The 22,101-nt window shown below is 35.1% G+C and overlaps 1 protein-coding gene across 2 annotated transcripts in view; it reads left to right on the top strand.

Annotated features, from left to right (window-relative positions):
* NKAIN2 (sodium/potassium transporting ATPase interacting 2) overlaps positions 1-22,101 on the top strand; it is a gene marked incomplete at its 3' end in the record, with an annotated part of 509,777 nt that overhangs the window by 289,354 nt on the left and 198,322 nt on the right. The window lies entirely within an intron of this gene.

Below are 22,101 nucleotides of genomic sequence, written 5' to 3'. Positions count from 1 at the left end.
GCCCCGAGAAATGCAGTGAATAGGGAACATGTTGGATCACACAGCTACGTAATGTCATCCATCAACAGAAATCATTACTTCTTGTGCTGTCACCCATCTAGAAGGGTTTGCAAGCTTGACCACCTACCCATGAGGATCAAGAAAATAAAATTTTTTGTAATAATCTCAAAAGGTAATCAACTGGAGAAATTAATTCACCATGGAGCACAAAAGAAACCAAAATCCAACCATAAAACTTAGGTAATTTTTGCTCCAATTCCTGGAGCCCAGGGAGAAGTGTTTCAGTTCAATAGAATCAAACAAACAAAAAAAAAGACTCCTAATTGTGACTCACATCCCTAGACAGTGATCATCAAATCCCTAATTCTCCTTGCAGTTAAAATGAGTAAAATCAGAAGTGCAAGTCATTTTCTTTTACATGCTTACATTATGTTTCTAAGTGTGTAAGCCCTTTCTTTGTTGCTTCATATGGAAACTGTGTGGGCCTACTTTGATACTTATTACATTTTTAATACAGATGGCTATTTGTTTAAGGGCACCAAGTTCTTCAGTGCTGGGATTAATGAATAATATTTACAAAGTGCGTATGAACTCATAGACAACTTTGAAAGAAGATGAATCATTAGCTTAACTGGATGTCCTGCATTAGGTAAATACCCTCAACCTCATATAATTCTACTTGTTGGTGATTGTCTTTCAATTTTATGTATAAAGCAAAGTCACAAAACAGATTCAAGATTAGAGCAGCAATCTACATAAATGCTTTTAGTGTACCTACCCTATTTTTCCATTTTGCAGTTTATTAAGAATGGAAATAAATGAGAGCAGAAGGGTTCCTCTCCACTGAAGCAGTATTATATAGTGAAGTATTTTTGCTTTTATTTTTTGGTCATGGAATATATTAGGAGACTTGGAAGTCAAAATGAGAAATGAATTTACCATGAGCTGGAAGTAAATATCAATTGCAAGATCGCAGGAGTCATAACCTTAGATTATTTGCACCTAAGCCCAGTAGAAGTGAGGTTGATCAGTGTTCCCTCTTTATCACCATGTCAAGTGTGTGTGTGTATACGTGTATGCATGTGTCTGGTTAGTGTGAGTCAGCTTGCAATTTTTTATGGGAATGTTAAACCTTACAAGATGCTCTCCAACAATAAGTTCAACTGTGAGACTTATTTCTACCAACAGCCTCTGTGACTTCATATAAAATTCCAGAATTCTGATAAACTGTCATGGGGAAAAATGATAAAGTGACTTATACTCAATTTTGCTGGAAGGGAGAAATGCAGAGGCTGTCAGTCTGGGTCTTCAGAACAAATGAGTTAGAGTTCATGAGGCAGCTCAATAAGGCTATCATTTCCCATCAGCTCCTATCACTGACAGCCACAGATTTACTGGATGGGGAAAGGGAAAATGGCTGAGTTTTGGTGCCAGGTGAGTCGGCACTATTACTCCATCAACCAGACTTGTGTAGACAAGATGCTACCATGAATATTTGATAGAAGCTTCTTCCCAGAAGTGCCTGTGGAAAGCAGTAAAGCTGTTCTTTCATTTACTAAATAAATAAATAAATAAATAAATAAATAAAATAAAGCTCTCTGTGTCTCTGTTTGGAGCCCCTTGAAAATGTCCATTTGTAAACTGCTAAGGTTTCTCTGATTTATTTTGTGTGTGTGCATTTGTTTCATTCGGCAGTCTGTTTTGTGCCACATGGCTTATTTATTGCACTCGCAGAATGAAATAAAAGAATTCTCAATCTGCTGCGATTTCATATACAATGCATTTGTCACTATCTATTTCACAAAATAGCAATACGAACACAGCCTCAGAGCCACCTGTGCATGCCCAGAGGAAAGAGGCCTTTGATCTGCCACAATTACAGATTGTTAGAAATATGTATGTCCCACTTCCAGGCAAGAAGATTCAGGTCAAAGCTGAAGAACTTACTTTGTATATATTCTTGTTAAAATAGTTCAGCATAACTGATTTCTATATTATCCCAGCTTTCTGTTGCACAAAACTTTCCTGGCGATTGTTAGTGCCTCTTCAAAGAGCTACTATGTATGCTACCTGCATTTTTATTTATTTATTTATTTAATGAGGATGTTTGCACAGCAGGCTTTCTTAGCTGAAATCCAGATTTGTCTTGCTGATATTCAGACACTAAAACATTTAGCTTTGTTTTTTTGTTTAATCGTAATGATCAGTAATGGATTTGATCCCTAGGTGTTAACATTAAACATTCCCTTAGGCTGGACTGTGGTGCTACAAGGGTGGGATAATGCCTGCAGGTGTTACTGCCTGTTTGCTTTTTAAGACCAATATGTACTTCCCAAGAAGGATTTAATATGACAGTTAGAACAAGGCTGTGATGTTCTGACTCACACTGATATGCCTAATTCGATGTGCAAGTCTGTTTAACTTGTGAAATGAACACCACTATCCCTTAATCAGTCATCAGACCTATCTCATAATTAAATGTAGAAAAAAAATACTCTCCAACCCATTGCAAGGGTCTGTAGCTTAGAAAAATAATTTTTATATATCTGTTCCATTGGAGAAAATCCTTCTGTAACCCACAAGCTTAGAAAAAGAAAATCAGTTCAAGTGTTCATAAAAAAAAAAAAGTTACTGTCAAATATGGCTTCCAGTAAAAATAAATAAATAAATAAATCTCCAAAATGAAATGGCATTTATACAGCTTCTTGGAATCTTCTAGGCCATCTATTCAAGAGAATCTTATCTATTCTAGTCTGTATATCACTCTTCCCAGATCTGCAGATCTCTTCCTAGGTAATAAATAAATATATAAATAAAAGCATTATGTCCCCAAAACAACTGTGGACCATGTTCATTTGTGATTCTGTTCTGAGCCCAAGGAAACTTAATTTATTATTTTAATTTTAGAATTTGAGAAGGCCATGGCAAAGATATCCAGGCATTGCAGCTATGACTAACCATGTCCCAAAAGTGGTAGAGGTGTCATTTTTGATTGGAGACGGATACTTTTATCTTGCAAGGAAAATTTAGAATAACCTTAAGCCTTTCCAAAATTAAGAAAGATTACAGCTAACATCTATATTGTTAACAGATGTTGTTAATGTTGTTAATATTTTAAAATGATGTTTTCTTACAAGAAATTTTAAATGAATGCTGTTTTTAGCTTGTTTGTTTGCCTGGAAACCAAGTATATTAAAAGTATTTTTGTTCTTTTTTCCCACATGGTTTTACCTTTACCCATCGTCTAACAGGTACCATTTCTGTTTTCAAATACTGTTCTGCTTTCATTTGCTTTAATGATTGAAAGCTGTGTACCAGCTCTACCTTTAATCTTTTTCTCTTAAGCTTTGAGAATCTCAGTAAATGCACTTTCCAAATTAAGAAAAGAAGAAGAAGAAGAAAAAAAAAATTTCAAAGATCAGATTAACGGGTTTTTCATTTCATGAACCATTCTTCATCTAGGAATAATAACTACAAAGAAATATTTTGATTCCTTTTTCTGGCTCCTGGAGCTGGATATGCAGACTAATACAAACCAAAAATGTGTCACAAATAGATCAGACTGTATCCATGTATAGACAGAGTAAAAATAAGTGCAGGATGACTGTAGTCATAGCCGTCATGTTGTCATATTTGTCATCTGTCTTGTTAAGCTCTCAAAGTACCTAGCAAAATGCACACTAATCTAATCTGAGAAATCTTAACATATCTATTGCCACGTGTTTTCCCACTCCTTTTTTCTTGATTTAGCTAAATGAAAAAGATTGTGATGTTATGGCAGAGCCTTAAAATTCTCTATTTAGGGAGCAGGAATGTATAGAAATGCCTGCATCTCTTCAGTTTTTATCTTCTTTATATTCACATAGCTGACCATAAAAATGGGTGACAAAGCAGGATACCAGGGCTTCATGATTCTCATCACTGCTACAGTTACCTCTCTTTGCAGTGACTAAGGCATTGAGTATGAACAAGAAGAGCTACATTTTTTCAGAATGTCACATGCTTTTTACAAGCCACAGCATCCTGTACCTCTGTGAGTGAGTAGTACAGCAGAAAGGCAAGGAAAGGCAATGGAGAGCGGAATAGGGAAAGAAGGGGAAAATAGCAAAAGAAAGAGGGAAAAAGAGAAAAAGAAAGGGGAAGGGGGAGAGAAAACGGGAATCATTCATGTCAGAATTTGACATGGCTTAAATTTCTCATTTGAATCAAGAACTTGTCTAATTTTACCCTGTTTACACTTCCCTAAAGAGGTGCTCACCTCAGCTGAGAATGCTAGCAAAATATTTTTCTCACACTTTTCCCTCCCATCTTGCCTAACTATAACGGACTATTAGATCACAAGTTAGAGATACTTGTGCTTTCCACAAAATTCTTCAAAAAGTTCTGATGTGACACCAGGTATCTTGAATTTGGCATATTACCTAAATAAATTGTATCCTGTCTGGGCTTTGGTTTCAAACAAACAAACAAACGAATGGAATGCAAGAGAAAATTAATTTTCACCTTCAATTCATAGTTCATATTTAAAATCCATTCATATCACAAAAGCATTATGTTAGCTGGCAAGAATAAAAGCAGAATAAAACCAGAACTGGGATAATCAGGCATTATGAATGTATATCTGAAGAGCATCGTGGACAGTTTCCACATTGCCCGCCTTTCTGCCTTCCCACAATTTCTGGCACTGGTTCTTATTTTTCTGTGAACATCCTGTTCCATGAGAATCATATTCTCTCCCTCTGATTTGGCTCTCCAAAGGACAAAACAACCAAATATGTAGGGTGTTAGCCAAAGTCTGTGGTGAACCAAAGGATTTGGAGTCAGTGCCACAACACCCCATCTTCTGCATGTGCAGCAGTCCTTCTGTGTAAATACGGCACATTAAAATTATATTAATTAAGAAGAAGGTGTCTTGTGAATCCTTCAGTTGCAGTTTTGCCAGTGGATATGTGCATTATTATATGGCATTATCCCCATTTTATTTTTGAAAGTATAAGAGCTAGTTAAAAATAGGCAGCTGGGGGTGGGGAGGGGGAAGGGGTGGAGATGAAAGCTTACTAGAAGGTATTAATTGCTGTCATCGTTATTCATAGATGAATTACATCAATTCTCCTGTAAAACTGGGCTTGTGAGAATACAGTTGTTGTGTCATTTTCAAACTATGCAGTTGTATAGCTAGTGATCAGACATCTGCCTATTCAACAAATTGCATCACTCTACTTTTCTCACACAGGTTAAAATGAATGCTAGTTTTTTTACAGGATGAGAAAGTATATATCTTACTCAGGAATCAAACAATTTACTTTCCGCTATTTGAATTCTCTCCATCCCCCACCCCACAAAGATTTCTTTATTTTACTCTTCATTTTCCAGTAATAGCAGGCTGTTTCTCTATAACAAGTTAAGTTGTAACACACCAACTTTTCCATGTCTTGAAGTAAAATCATAATGGAACTTCATAACAAATAAAAGATATACCTATTTGATGGTTCAGCTAAATAACAACAGAACGACAGTGGGCATGAAGTTGCTTCATCTTTATTTTGCACAATAGTACTAGGGTTGGAACAATCACCCACTGTGGGGGAGACTTCGTGTTTGCTTTCCATCTTGGGAAAGTCAACCCTAAACCTCTTGCCATACTAGAAAGAAATCTCTTTAGAGACTGTGATACTCTTGATCCTTCAAGCACAAACAGTTATACTCTGTAGACAAGAATTCAAGGTTATCTGGACCTGAGAGCGTAGAGGTATGGCCCTGTAATTCAGAACATGGGGGCTGAGAGTCTCAGACACCCACCAGAAGTTAAGGGGATCTGGGGAATATTTTCCTCCCTTATTTTTAAAAGTGTCAGTGGAAATTGGCAAATTCTTGTCTTGATTTCTTCAAGTCTTGTCAGTGGCAAGCATTTCCACTGGTAAGTTTCCTTCTATGTGAGATGTTGGAAAAAAATCTGACAAGAGCCCAAATTCGTGTCAAATTTATTTTGTAAATGGAAATCTGTCAGTTGTATTGGCAACAAGTACTAATGATTTGATTGTCACATAGAATATGCAACAATCCAGTTCCAACAAGCTGGAAAAATTGCTAACATGTGACACTTCTTCATCTGCCTAAACATACAGATACTTGCAGAAAGCATCAATGCACAGTAAATTCCATTATCTCTTTTTGTTTAAAATATAGAAATAGAAATAGAAGGTATCCAGAAAGTCAACCCTTCTTTTTAGTTGTTGGAAAAATAAACATGACTTATTTTCTTCCCATTTGCATCTAGAAACAATTTTTCAACTTCTTCTTTTGAGAATCATTTTTAGTCTGTTTTATACAAAATTTATTTCTATAGTAGTATAGTAGCTCTGTATCTCTTGTACTGTACATACTGGACCATATTAATACATACTATCAAATTTATTGAAATTCTCACCTAAAACAGTTATGACTCTTCTTGTGTGTAGCTCTTAAATATTTAAAGTGGGTTTAATATTTCTTAACAGAGTCACGGGCTCTTTAGAATTTCTGTCTATTCTTTCTTAGCAAGTCTGCTATACATAGTATGTACCACCACAGCTGTGGTAATCTAGAATCTCAGTTCTTTTGTAAATGCTATATTATTACAAGTTTTTTTAATTGGAAATAGAATGAGAACACTTAAAAATCTTTCTTTGTCAAGCTGAACATTTTGCTTTCTGTTTCAGATTTTTAATTTTATGTTAACAATTTACAATACAGAACTTTAAGTGCATCTCAAACCAAATAAAAATATTTTGGTTTGTGTTTAAAGCAAACCTCACTGAATGTTTTCATGGGACATTTTTATTACACTAAATGAGCATTTCTCAACAGAAACTATTACAAAAATCTTGGTATGTATTGAATCACTTTTGTGTATTTCTGGCAGTGTTACAACCTTTTGTGAAATTCCTCCATCTTGCTCTGAGTTTTTGACATCCCTTCATATTCTGTTTAGACTTCATTATCCTACACTTTGAAGAAAGAAGATGGGAGTTTAGCACTCTCATTTGCAAAGCTGATTCTATGCATTTTCTACTGATATTTTCCAGCTGTCTTTGCTGATGGTTATTAGGGTCTTTATACTAAACCTACATAGTTTCTCTATTACATGTATTTTGTATTTCCATTTGCATTTTTTTTACTAGCTTTACTGTGCTTTATTGGCTTTACTGCTTTCTGCTTCTTTAGCTTTGCTTTACTATCCTGTATTATCAGACATTTTAAAAATTGTATATATCTCTTCCTAGAAATCGTTTTTTTTTTTTTTAACTTTATTATTATTATTCTAGACTTTTCTTAATTCATTACACATTCCTCTTTAAAGGATAAAACTAGACTACTAACACCTGACAGGGCAATTAGTGAAGTGATTTTTGGAAAGATAAACTGTGCTTGTTTAATATGCTTGGCTTCTAATATTTGAAATTTTATTTTCTGATTACAATGACAGTGGGGAAAAAGAGTATTACAGCTTCAGTGTAATGTCATATTTTACTGTTGTTTTTTTTTTTTATGAGCTCTATTTTGGTTTCTCCATTTTCTACGAAAAAAATTAAGTGCATGTTATTGGACTATGCAAAAACTTGAGGGTTTGAGGTTTTTCATTTTAGTGTGATTTAAGTTAACAAAGTGGGTGGCCTAGTTGTTCAGCATACTATTCTTAATTTCTTTTGTAAACCAACTCACATAACAGCTTATTGAGTGAAATGATATGAACTTTCATCCCAATTCTCTCAGGCTATTTTAAAAGTTGTGTTAAATGGACTCCAGACTTTCCCTCTGATCTCAGGGGCATGAGATTCTTGAAAGATGGTTTTATTAGTAAAGACTAAGGTAAAAAAGGCCTTCAGTACCTCAGTCTTTTCCATGACAATTATCATTAGTTGCCTTGTCCCACTCAGCAACAGGTTCACTTTTTCCCTAGTTATGATATTTGCTGGTTATGTACTTGTAGAATTCTTTCTTGTTGCCCTTCACGTCTTTTGCCACATTGAACTCCAAGTCAGTCTTGGCTTTTCAAACCCTATCCCAGCAAGATTGGATATAGCAACTTTGCACTCTTCCTTAGTCACCTGTCCATTTTTCCACCTCTTGTACACTTCCTTTTTATGTATGAATTCAGTCACAAGCACTGTCTTGATCCATACAAGCCTCTTGCCACCATCACTTGATTTTCTGCTTGCCAAGATGGATATTTGCTGAATCTGAAGGAGGTCATCCTGAAATATCAGCCTCCTCTCTCTACAGAGCTTTATCTCATGGGATTCTTTCCAGCAGATCCCTAAGGATATTTAAGTCTTCTTTCCTTAAATCCAGGACTGTGGTGTTGCTTTCTGCCCTGTTCCCTTCTATTAGGAACCTGAACTCCATCACCTCATGGTCACTGTAGCCAAGCCTGCCCCCGACTTTTACATTAGGGACAAGTTCTTCCTTGTTTGTAAGTACTGGGTCTAGCAGAGCAACTTTTCTTGTTGACTCCTTTATTACCTGTGCCAGGAAATTTTTATAAATGCAGTCAAGAAATCTAGATTTCCTGAGCCCTGCCATAATGTCCTTCCAGAAGACATCTATAGCAGATGCCCACTGTAACAATAACCATGTTGGTCTGTCTTCACCCAAAAACTCTCAGCTGACATCTTATTCATCCCAAGTAAGAGCTTCATCCATTCCAGCTGATCACTCACATACATAGAGAGCATCTTGCCATCCTTGCCTTCCCTGCCTGTCTTTAAAAAGCCTATACTCCTTCATCACAGTATCCCAGTCATGCCAGCCGTCCCACCACATCTTTGTGAGTCCAACCCTGTTATAGCCCTGTAACCCCACATAGACTTCTAACTCCTCCTGTTCACTTCCCATGCTGCATACACATGTGTAGAGGCATTTCAAAGGGGTACCCAGCCGTACTGATTGCCCAGTATAGGTTTGAGAGCTTTCCACATAAGGCTGTTCTGCAGTCACTTCCATCTTTACATGCCAGCACTGAAATGGATTTCAGTTCTGCTCTGTTGATTTGTTGATTGCTACATCTCTTCCATTCCCATCACACTGGATCCTTGGTTATCTTACCCTATCGCCATTTTACTTGCACATTTGTTAAGGAGCTGCTACTTTCCCTACTGTTTCTCAGGACTGCTGTGGATGGGCCTCCACAAATGCCTAAGCTCATCTGGAGCTGTGAAACAGACTTTAGGAAAAGGCTAATGCACCGTGGGTAGTTAAGAAGTACCAGTCTTGTAATATAGTCAAAGCTTTTTTTAAAAAAGGGGGACTGAAAAAGGTAATACAATAATCCTTTTATCTGAAACTTGATTAGGGTATAAATATTCTCAGTGTATCATTGCTCTGTAACTCTGAAATGATAAACATTAACAGAAAGCAGGTGTAAAGAAACTGTTATACTATCTACTTGTACTGGACTCATTCTAAACCATCTGTAGTAAGTTCCTGTTCCTTAAATTGAGTTTCAAACTGCAAACTCAAAAACGTGCCCTGAGCTTAAGAGAGTGGAATTTCTCTTAAAATTAGGTCACAACAAAATGATTCTGAATCATTTAATGATGTTATCCATAACAGAAAAGGAAAGACAGAATCTTATTATGTAGTGTTGCAGACCTTTAAAAGATGAAACCTGAAGCTGAATTTTAGTTGACTGCAAATTTTTTTTTGAATTTGGAGTGAACCAAAAAACAACTGTCAGCACAAATATGTGAATCTTTGATAAACTCATCTCTCAATGTTTCCCGTATTCTGTGCTCAGTGCATACATAGACATCTAGGCCTTATACACAAATATCAAAGTCATATCAATTCCAAATGCTGCATAGATACATCAGTTTCTTTCATATTATTGAGTCTAATGGTGCAAATGCCGAATATTTTGTTGTATATTTAGGAGAAAATATTGGAAATTTTCAATTTGCATGGTGAAATCAACAGAGAGATATTATTACTGGTAGGATGTTTACTTTTTTGTGATACAGTGTTTTGGAGAAAATATTTTTTCATTAACTTAAAAAAAAAATGGAGGATGGGGAAAACATAATGGGATGAAAATATGATTGTTCAAACTTTAACGTTATTTTGATAAGAGAGACTGTTAAAGAAAATAAATACTTATGATATTTGGCAATTCACTATTTCCCAAGGTTTCATTAATACTTTTGCATAATATAAAGCTATTTATTGAAAGCATATTTTTAATTTAATCTTTCTGTTGTTTTTATCAAAATCACTGTATTTCTTAAAAGACCTTATGGTGTGTGAGAACCTCCGATGCATGCGTTTCAGATTGTTTAAGAATTGGAAATTTGCTGTTAACAATGTAGGTGTTCATAGTAATGCATAAAAAGTAGATGTAGCCCAGCTGTGAAGCAATACAGGCGACAGCTAAAATGTGTCAGAAAAACTGGAAATCGAAAAGCCAGTTAAAATTATGATATCCCTCCATGTGACTTCAGCTTCTCAGTCTAGTAGTTTTGTTGGGATTTACAAGTTCCTTTTACATGTGTAAATTCATTGCAATGAGATCCAGTGATATATAAAAGTAGAACTCTTATGTTTAGAGTTTTCCGCATATTATGATCCATGCCTTCCTTTGTGCTGAAATATCATTTGTATTAATGCATATGCAGTAAAAAGATGATGGGAAAAAACAAAACAAAACAAAACAACAACAAAAAAAACCCTTTCTATTCTTTTTACCACCTTGCTGCTGCTTGACTTTGGAAAAGTCATTTAATACTTCGGATGAAAATTTTGAAGAAAGTGTCTCTGAAATTTGCTTCCTACATATTCCAGTGCTGGTGACATGCTTTTAGAGCCACCAAGTGCAGTTGGTTGCTATGTTATCATATTTATATCAATGGAAAAATTTGACAGAAATAATTTGTTTGCTAAAATTCAGAGAAGTGTTTTGTCTTCCCAGTGAAGGACTTGGAATATGATTCTTAGAAATACACTTTTGGTAGAAAATTTGGGGAGATTTCAAAAAGTATATTTATGGATATATTTAAAGAATATGTCAGACTAATGGAAATGACTTTTCCAATTAAAAAGGTTTGGGGATTTTTTACCACGTCTGGGGTTTCCATCAGTCCAACAGCAGTGAATCCGCTCTCTTGGCTCGATTTTTCCCTCATATGGATAGAAGTATGCAAATAATATCAACATTATGAGTGTGCACTTTATACTTGGATGATTTGAAAATTCTTTGACATTTCAGTGTGCTGTCTGCTACAGGGACTATTTGAAAGCAAGAAAAGGACAATATTACAAAAACGCAGAAGCATTCCCTGCCTCTTTGTCTTAATTCAGGTTCAAAACAGTAACAACCTGATGAAAACCAACAATGCAGTAGAAAGTCTTGTTAGCCATACTTATGCAAATAACATTTCAGACGGTCATGGAATTAATTGTGTATGGAAATGTGAATACTGTAATAATGGTATAGTAGATGTAGCAGTGGCATGTCACATCTACACTCATTTAAATCTAACCTGAGGTTTTAACCACAATTAGGAGAGTGTGTTAGGGTTATTACCTGTTAGGCGGTAGTCTCCCATTATCTTTAATAAAGATAACATAATTTATCACAATTAGGCTTAATTGGCCTTCTCAGTCTGTGTTCAGCAGAATACCAGGACAGACAGCATGGACAATCACTTCACTCCTTCCATCTCTAACAGTGATTTTCCTCAGGTCATTTCCAAGTTCAATGCTAAACAGGATGAGAATCTCATTAAAAATAATAATAATAGGAAAAAAAAATGTAAATTTTCATCAGCATCTATCACACACTTCATTTTCCCTAAAGTTGGGCATTCTTGGCAATTCAGTTAGCAAAGAGAGGCAGAAGATATCTTAAAGTGTGCTCCACTAGATGTGCATAAATAGAAAAAATATGATTTATAATACTTAAATTCATAAATAAGATTATATTGATGAGTATTATTGAAAGCTATGTTGGCAAGTCTTTGTATGTTTAGAAAGAATACTAGCTAACAGTATCTCAAATTTTGCAAGTTAGACTTTCCACCACTCACTGCATTTCTGGAAAAAGCTGCAACCTTCATTCATTATTTTCCCTTTTTTTTTAATATTTGAAATATTAAGGACATCTCCCTTATCATTTAACTTTATCATCTCCCTTAGCATTTAATTTTCACTGATTATCTACTACAGTGAAAATTGTTGGTTGTTTGGTTTTTGTTGTTGTGGTGGGTTTTTTTTTCAGCAATCTCTGTTACCCAGTACTGACAAATGCAAAATGTTAGCAGGCAAAGAAAAAAGCTCTAGCACACATCTGTCTGGTGTGACACATCTGTCACTACACGGGTGTGATGGAAAATGTGGGAAAGCGAGTAAATCTAGGTATTGTTCCTTTTATATATGTAATTTCTGTGTTTCAAAAGCTTGCTAAATGAAAACATGAAATGTGAAAACATAGCTCCATTTCTGAAGTAAAAATACAGTAAGCTTCTGGGCAGGCCTATAATATATTTAGATTCAACTAATTTAAAGGACACTCCCATTCCTGAGTACCTGATGCTAGATGTAGACAAAAAAAAAAAAAATTACCTTTGTATTACTTGGAATATTATCATTACTATCTTCTGGAAAAAAAAAGAATTGACACGAAACAACTTCATGTTATAGAGAACTTGCTTACTGAAGTATTTTGCTTACCGAAGAATTTTGTATTAAAGATATCTATGTATATGTGATAGCATGGTATGAAGAAACAGTTAAACCTGCTACCCTTTCCTCATAATGAATCCTTAAACAAGCAGTATTACATCTCAGACTATGTTTTGAATTTAAATTTTATATATATATATATATATATATAGTTTTCTTTTATTTACTAGTAACCAGAAATGCACTCAAGTGTTTGTGTTTGTGGGGCTTTATGTTCTTAAAGGAAACATTAAGAAGTTGTAATTTCTTCTTGGGGTTTAAAAACAGTATTCACTTCCAGATGCAGTTCTCCCTAACAATCCATTTCTATTACACCAGAATCACCTCTTTCAAACCCTGTAAATACACTTACGAAGCATCAGAAGTACACACTTGGTCATTAGAAAGGCAAAAATAGACGCAGATGTGGGGAATGTAACCACATATTTTGGTAAGAATAAAATATTATATACCAGAATTTATTGTTTTGTAAACCAGTGGAATGAGAGGAGAATAATCTGCCTCAAAGCACATGAATGTAAAGTAGCACAGTATTTGGGGAAATTTATATATTGAAGAATCAATATTTTACTCATTCACTTGAGATATAAGATCTGTGTCTCAAAGAGTGCTGGTTTTGACCCATGAGCAATAGAGAATTTAAACAGTCTCTTCAGTACAGTAACAACAAAACACATTTATATTGCATCTTCCCTAAAAGAGTCACAAGGGGCCTATCTGTGATCTTTCAGCATGTCAAACACACTGGCTCTGACTAATTTCTAGTGTGGTGAAAGGAAAAATGAATGTTATTTAGGTCTCCTAGACAACAGCCTATGCTTCAAAAGTAAACTATGCAATAGGTATATATTTTATTCAAACCTAGGATACAAGCTGGAAGTAAAAGTATGTGTGTGCCCGGCATTGTTTGCTTGAGCTGCTTCAGATGGACAAACAAAAACAGTTCCAGGCTTCAGTATTACTCAGTTAATATCATTTGGAAGAATAGGTAGACAGCAATATTTCTCCTTCATTTTCCTTATAGAAAAGCTAATTCTATTAATTTCATTGTATTGATCTTTCTTGTAGAAGTGATGCTTGTTATGTACAAATCCTATTTTTCAAATAAGCAAATGCATACTATAACCTAACAAGTGGTAATGTATTTCTTTGTAGCTCTTTATACACTCCTTTTTAACAAAACACGATTTTCCATCTCTTTAGATCTGAATTCTAACTTCTGTGTAATTCAAGTTTACTGATAGATGTCTGCTATCCTCAATTGCCAGCCCAGGTGCCATAGTAATATGAATTAGACTGATTTTTTTTATTTTTTTTTTTTTTGTATAATTTGTAACAGGCCAAAGAAAGGGGAATATTCTTCACAGAAAACAATATCCAGTAATTTAATCAGTGCTTTCTTATATAGAGATGATGGTATCTTTAAAACCATGATTATGAAACAACCTTAATGTGATTTCTAACATACATGTTATCATGCAAAAGGTTAATGCAGATAATTTGCAGGATAATTTGTAGGGTTAATTTGAACAACACTGCATGCATGGGTTAGCTAACTAAATGAACCGATTTTCAAATGTATCAGATTTCAGATGATATTCAAACAAGCCAATCCAAATGTGGCTTATTCTTTTTGCTCGGACTACTCCTTGGAGAAAGAGGGAGGAAACCAGACAAAACACTGTAAATGAAAATAAAATAAAAATTTACCTCCCCTCCCCCCCAAAAAATAAACTTTCTACATGAATTGTTGAATTTTGGCAGTAGAAATTGATGCAGAGGTGACACTGCTTATTAAATAATGGTAAAGTGCCATAGCAGAACAAAGAAACAAACACGTTTTCCATAAAAATCAATGTTTGAGCTTCCCCAAATTTTATGATAATTTGCATCCAGGCAAATACTGCTTTTCTCTAGGAGGAAAAATAAATGCTTTCTTCTTTATTCATTTACCACTTTTAAGATATGTCATAGCCACAGCCACCAAAATCTAAAAATATCAATTAAAGATTTTATTAAGTGTAAATTGTGCCTTTATCAAATTAGATAACTTTACCAAATTATTTTTAACTTTAAATATTTTGTGTGAATATAGATCTAGTTGTGCTTATTTGTAAATTAGAATATGCTACAGATAGACAGTTTAGTCTAAATAGAAAATGGACTTCTTTTGGTTGCCAGCCTGCATTTTCTCATTTATTTTCAGAAACAGATACTTGCTGTATTTTTGTCTGTGATTGTTCTGATGAAATATATATGTATATATATATATAATTAACAGGTATCTTTTTTTCTCTCGGTTAAAGACTCAATATGATTTTCCAGAGCAGTTGCTTGGCTGTCAAAATTGACCAGGTAGCTCTTTCCTGTTGAAGAATTTCTGCAGGTACTATTTTACTGCTGAAAATAGCTTGAAAGTTCTTTCATCTGTTTCATGTCAATGTTAACTGTAGCATAATTATCCACGTGAAATAAATTTACATATTTGCTTTATGTCATTTTAGCTGTATAGTATACTTTTAATATGGGAAATGAAAGGGTAAAGTAGAATCAGACGTAAGACTAAAGTCAAGTAAAGCAGATGATACTATTTTAGTAGTTTTTTTTTAGATTAAATCTCTTTAAAACTTACACATGAAGATGGACTTCCTTCTTCCCTCAAACTAGCTTTTAGAGACGTAATTTTAAGGTGTTTGGGGGATTTTTATAAACTCATGTTTTAAGCCATAAATCCCTGAAATGGAGAAAAGAAAATCCTAGCAAATTTAGTGGTACTCTCTCTTCATATTCTGGTACTGGATTGCATTTACATAGGAAAAGGACGGGAAGAGGAGGATCAGTGCCTAAATGAGAAGAAGATCCAGCCCAGTGAATTAGGGAATAAAAAGGATGGCATACTGTCAAATCACTGACAGCTTTCTTGTTGTCCCCAGCCCATGGGAGAACCATTGCCCGACCTGGAGTGTATGAATGCTGTACAGTCCTCTAGAGTTTCTGAGTTTCACAGCAGTATGTCAGAGGCGGGTGCATGAGAGATCAGCTGCTAACTGCTGAAGCTGGAAAAATGCACCAGTGAAGACTCATTGCGTACGTGCCTGCATGTGTTCTCCTCCAAAGCATTGAAAACTGGTCTGTGTCTTATAGTGTAGGCTGTATGGATAGAGAGGTTTTGGTTTTAACTCTCTGGGAGTTGAAAGCTGAAAGCAATATTGGATATTCTGTCACCAAAATACTGTGCAAAGCTTTTTTAAGGTAGAAGCTTTTGCAGTAACACAGCCTTTGTGTCATCTTGGCACGACTTAACTTGTGTCAGGTTATATTTAAAGGTAAACTGTTAGAAGAACTTCAGAGTACACATGGTTTAAGCACTGACATTTGGCCACAGATGCCACTGTGAGATCCCAAATTGTTATTGCAAATAGCTAGGGTATTAATGGGAAATTAAATCTGTTCCCAGTAAAAGCTGTAGACAGCATCTTCTTTTATGCTTCCCTGCCCTGTCTGAACTACTTCCTTTTTATAATGGTTGCATTTCTGCCAAGTGCCTCATCCTTGCAGCCAGGAGCTATAAAAGCAAAGTGTCCTTGCCATTTGGGAGAGAAGTTGACAGGAGGTAGATGCAATGATCCCCTGCATACTTACAGCATCAATTCTTTCCCAGTAGCATCACAGATACATTAATGACTAACTGCCAAATGCCATTCTCTGGAATGGAGGCATTTATACTGTGCTGGAGAGTCTAGTCTGGGTCCCTGCGAGAACAAAACTCAAGTTCTCATCTCTGTATAGGAATGACCTTAATTAGTATTAAAACCAAGTTTATTACTAAACAAAATAAGTGGAATTAAATAAGGCACTGAAATGAATTCACACTTTACAGATAAACTTATATGTATGATGCATAGGAACGATGTAAGTTAAAGTATTATACTCAGAAGTAAGATAGATGTTGAATTTGTATGGAACATAATTTATTTTCCAAAGCTAGGAGGACAGCATGGTTCAATCTCTAGTCCTGAAAGTTAAGCAATGCATTTCAGTTTCATGCTGACTTCAGAAATTCCATCAAATTTTTGGTAAGATGTTTAAGCTTTCCTGTGCCTAAGTAAATCAGATAATAATAACAGGCTATATCCTAATATTTAGTGGGGATAAATGCACTGAAGTGGTCTGGGTTTTAAAACATTACAGTGGAGACCTGGTAAATACCATCTACAGAATGAAAGCTGTTCTTTCTCAGTGCTAAACTTGGGCATGCAATGTGTATGTAACAGTAATACTTGGCACACCAAGCAGATGGTAAAACAGAGCTCTGCAGGTGTCAGTATAAGAAATATACAAAGAGTTGATCTCAATGGCTCAGAGCACATTCAACATACAGACGGTAAAGCAGGCCATGAGTTCTTCAGGTCATTGTACTTAAAAAACTTAATACTGTCTTTATATTAGTAATAACCTATTACCATGGATAACCATGGATAAGAGTAATGAGAATGATAACATTTGAAAAGTTATAAGGTAGGTACAGTTTCTATGGAAGTCCTTTAAGGCAGCATGTTATTTGCTAGGAATTATTGTTCCACACATGCTGAGGAGTGCTTAACATCTATTGAGTAATTCAAATGTCACTGTGGAGGCAGCAAGAACAAAAAACTTACGGTATCCTTAGACCCCTCAAACTGAGATGATGGTTGTCCACTGGAAGCAAGGCTGCTTCACTTAAAAGAATGTGTGTGGCTTCTCTTTCTGGATTTAGTGTCACAAGGTGTCAAAGCTAAAACTCCTCCCTGCTCTCATTTTCAGTGTAGCCTGTGCTGTCTCTTAAATGACTGTAATTTTTCAGTGAAGAAAGAAACACTTCCTTGGCATATAGATAGGTTTTAGAAATAAAAATGGCAACTATTTCACACTGTGTAGAGGTGTGACATGTTACAAGTCATCTTATAAGAAATGGAGTAGTGGGCAGAGTGCAGGTGGAGTGTTCAAAGCTGCATGTATAATTCACACTTAGCATGGTGGGTGCTATAAAAAAAATCAATACATAAACTCTAAGGCAGATGGAATTTATCACATATCTCTGCTGTTTGTCACCTGAATATCAGCATTATGTATAGATGCATCTGTATAAGTTCATCTTAGTTTCTTTCTAAATGACACAAGCTAATGTACATTAACTTCTGTAAACAGAACTAAAAGATTTAGTGTGAAATATGACTAGGATTTTGCGAGCTTTTAACTGGAGATAACTTGCAGAGTGACAGAACAAAATGTATCTTCTCTGAATATCATGTTTACTTCTCACTGGGGGATCTGTCACCTCAGTGTTTCATTTTGGATAGCTCATTCTGTTGAAATGTACAATAATTACTTCATCTGTAATAACATATGACAAGACAACGAAACCTAGTAATAGTTTTAATCATTATAGCACCCTAATTAAATATACTATGTTTCATTTCTATAACTAGGCCAGACAGATATTTCTCAGAAGCAGATCATAGTTTTTCCATTTGATTTAGATCTGCAGGGCACTCCTTAAAGTAGGAGGAATGATTGAGATATCTCCGTATGTTCTTGCTATGGTAAATAAAAAAAATGTCCTTTGGGACTTTGATATGATATTGAAAAATGACCTATTGAAAGGGAACAGTAGGAAATTGAAATACAATCTAGAATTGTCAGCTTTCTGAGAGGGACCTTCCTGCTAGTTTAAATTGTAAACATCTGCAAATCCAATGAAAAACTGGTGTTATACTTACTGTGCAGCAGTCATTTTAGTATGCTTGCCTTGGTGCCTCAAAAGCAAAATCATGTGTATAAACACTATGCCTTCAAAAAGGCTGGGAGAAAAATAACCATTGATGCTTATAAATATGAAGCCTGCAGAGTATAAGCAGAAGAAATTTATAGAGAAAACCTTGAACAATTTCTACAACATCAGCTCAGCTTCATTCTGAACTGTTGAGCCAGAAATATGAGAAAATGAAGTGACTGAAGCCTGTCAGAAAAGAAAAAACAGCTAGTGGAGTGATGATATGAATTCACAGATGACAGTATTAAATTCAGTATCTTCATTGCCTTGATTAAAGACTGTTACTATTCAGTTGAATTGAAACCTTCATGAAGCCATGGTGGGGATGAGCACAATAAAAAGTTGTTTGTCATTTACAGCTCAGTAAGACTCTGAAGTAGAGAACTGATTTCCCATTTATTTTTTTTTTTCTTCAACTGAGTAATATTAGATGGCTCATGGAAAGAAATATGTATTGTGTATGTTTCTTCCCAATACGTTCGTTTATAGCAATTAGATTTAGTAAGATCTATTATGAGGCTAGACTTTCCAAATATAGCGCTACTTTATTATAGCTTATAACTTGAGTTCATCCAGTTTGCATAAAACAGTGCATAACAGCTGTCCTCATTTAAAGATGAATCTGAAGCCTGCAGACACCACAGGTTTCAACATGCTCAACTCTCTCCTGATCCAAATTATGATATCTGTATCTCATGCCAGTTGTGACAAAAAAACTGTTAGACCTTTTTCTTGACAGAAAAGATATCTCATTAAAATTTGTTCAGTAGTGGAAACTTAGGGAGTTGTGTATGTACATGTGATTTGGGGATTTATTTTATTTATTTTTTATTTATTGTGAGAAGACTCCAATTTTTCTTAAACCTTCATCAGTTTAATATTTCAGTTTGAGGAAAGATTAACTGATCAAAGTCAGAAGCATTACCCCACTGATACTCCTGTGGCCCAGATGATTGCCAGGGAGAAGGCATTTACACTAAGCTTCTTGCATGACTCAGTACTGAGTACCTGAGCTGAGTGAGTCTCCCACATTTCAGTCACAGCTTTTGCACATACAGCCACTTGGTGTTATGAGTAGATGTTCTCAACATTTTGTGTAGGAACTGCTCCATTTTGAATAGATAGTTCAGGGAAGTTATTTCAAAAGTGAAATTTGATCTGGTCTGCCTTCATTTAAATGAAGACAGTCTTCTCATCTTAAAAAATCTTATTTTAATACTGTTATTAATTATATCACTCATGACAGACCAGAACTTGTAAACATGAAGTATGTGGAAAATGCCTACACAGCCTATCAGAGTTATCCTGTATTTGAGTCTTGTCAGGAGTTTGATGTTGGTTTAGTGAGATTCAGCAAAACAATATATATTTATTTAGTTAGAAAGAAAGAAAATTAAGTAATATTCAGTGGGGTAGGAAATAGTAAATTTATAATAGTTATTCATGTACAAGAGTAAGACTGGAAACTGAAAATAACAGTTCTGGTGCATTCATAATTTTCCATACATGTTTTGCTTTAAAATAAAAAACAGATTAAGTAGGGTACTAAATGGAGTTCTAGCTCTGACAGGGCAATTCCTGTATTTATGTGACAATCTTCTGTGTATTGTGGTGAGCAATAATTAAAAAAACTACTGAAACTATTTCCTAAACAGAAATTGGATAGAAAATATATGTGAGCATTTCTCTTGATAGGTTTAATATAAGTGATAGATTTAGGTGTAATTATCATAAAATTAAGACTCTGACTTATGTGAAATATTTCCTGTAGTTTACAGCAAGAGCAAACCACAAAGAATGACTTGACTATACTGTCAAGAGTACAGCAGAACAGGCCTGTGCTGTGTCACTCATGTTTGGATAGTAGCACAAATCAGATAGAGCACTCACTGAAGTTTAAGGCTAAATTAATTATTTCCTCCAATAATTAGGTTGGCATTATTTTAAAATCATGAAGGTATATTAATACAGAATCGTTCTTGTCTCTCAGTCAATAACAAAACAGAGTATAAATTTTGCTCCTTATCCTTCAGAAGAAACAACAAAAAGTGTAATATGAACCAAAAAAAAACTTTAATTTCTGTGAATTTTTTGAAACGTGACTTATAATAACAGTATTTTACAAAGCATCCTCATCCTAACAAAATCAACAAATCCAAAATAATCTGCTATGTTGCTGTCTTGCTTCTAGCGAAAAGCTTTCAAAAATCAGTAGACAAATCCCTAGTGATTTTACAAGGTAACCTCCTTTTAGCAGTCGAAAGCTCAGCTTTTTATATGTACTTTATCTCTCAGTATTTTTTGACATCACTGCAGAAGAGACCTGAAACCTGCAGAAATATTTTTTGAAATATTGATATTTTTTAAAGTTCAGGAAGCACTTCTTTAACGTGTGGGTGGCAGTGCACTTGCAGAGATTGCCCAGAGGTAGTCTCCCTTCTTGGAGATATTCAAAAGCCTCCTGGACATGGACCTGTGCAACCTGCTATAGATGGCCCTGCTTGAGCAGGGGAGTGGGACCAGATGACCTCCAGAGTTCCCTTCCAACCTCAACCATTCTGTGATTCTGTGAACTGTTAGTATATGAAGGCCATGTTTTGAGTTTGCAGTGTAGAGTTATAAAAGAGTAATAGTTTGGAGCTCTAAGTGTATGAAGATTTTATTTCAAATGACATCAGCTAACAGCACCATATGATTTCAGTAGGCTGTCACACTTTGTAGAATAAAACTGTGAGTGACTCAACATTGTCTGATGTAAATTTATTTAATTACATATGGTCATTTAGAATCTATTAGGGTGTGATTAACAAAGCTGTCTCCAATACTGTGCAGGTTGTTGAGAAATTATTCGTTTTTACTATTTAAAATTGTTTGTATCACTCCAGTTGATTTTATCCACCTTTATACAAAGCTTTTTAAGTATAGCAAAAAAATGTCAATCCTACTAGTGTAAATTCATATTTCAGGCATAAAGCCAGAGCAAACTGTCTGTTGCATATTCCTAGTTTAAATCGGATGCACCTGAATGTAATTAAATGCAAATTGTTAGTTAAAAACAAAATATTGATGAAATAATAGCCCTTCAAAGTAGTTTTCCTAGTCACAAAATATTGCAGGTTTTTACAAGATCTTCAAGATGAAAAATAGCCCAAAAGAGATCCTGATCAAGTGATTGGGTCCTCTTCATTCTTTCTGCATGAGCTGACCTTGCTTCAGCAATTTAAGCAACTCATTACTGCAGTGAGTTATTTACATGGTAGCAACAGCTGACATAAACTAGATTTCTAGTCTTCCCAGTAAACTAGAATGTCAAACATATATTTCGGTGGTGCTGTGTATTTTCCAGCAACTACCAATTAACCTTAAGGTGAAATTCAAGGTTTTGATACATAACTCCAACTGTTTAACATCCCATTTCCTGCAAAACAGCTTTTCAGTCTGTGCATAGCCATGTTTCCTCTGTTTACTTACCTGTCCCTTGGGTAGTGAGGTTAGAAGTCACGTGCTATTCACTGTGCTGGGCTAACATTTCTGGAACAGATCCTTGCTGGATAAGTGTAACTGTAACTACTTTG

The sequence above is a fragment of the Anser brachyrhynchus genome (genome assembly GCF_964034855.1).
Source record: "Anser brachyrhynchus genome assembly, chromosome: 3".
In the NCBI taxonomy this organism is placed as follows: Eukaryota; Metazoa; Chordata; class Aves; order Anseriformes; family Anatidae; genus Anser; species Anser brachyrhynchus.
The sequence above is the reverse complement of the archived record's forward strand: the minus strand, read 5'-3'. Positions and strand labels throughout refer to the sequence as shown.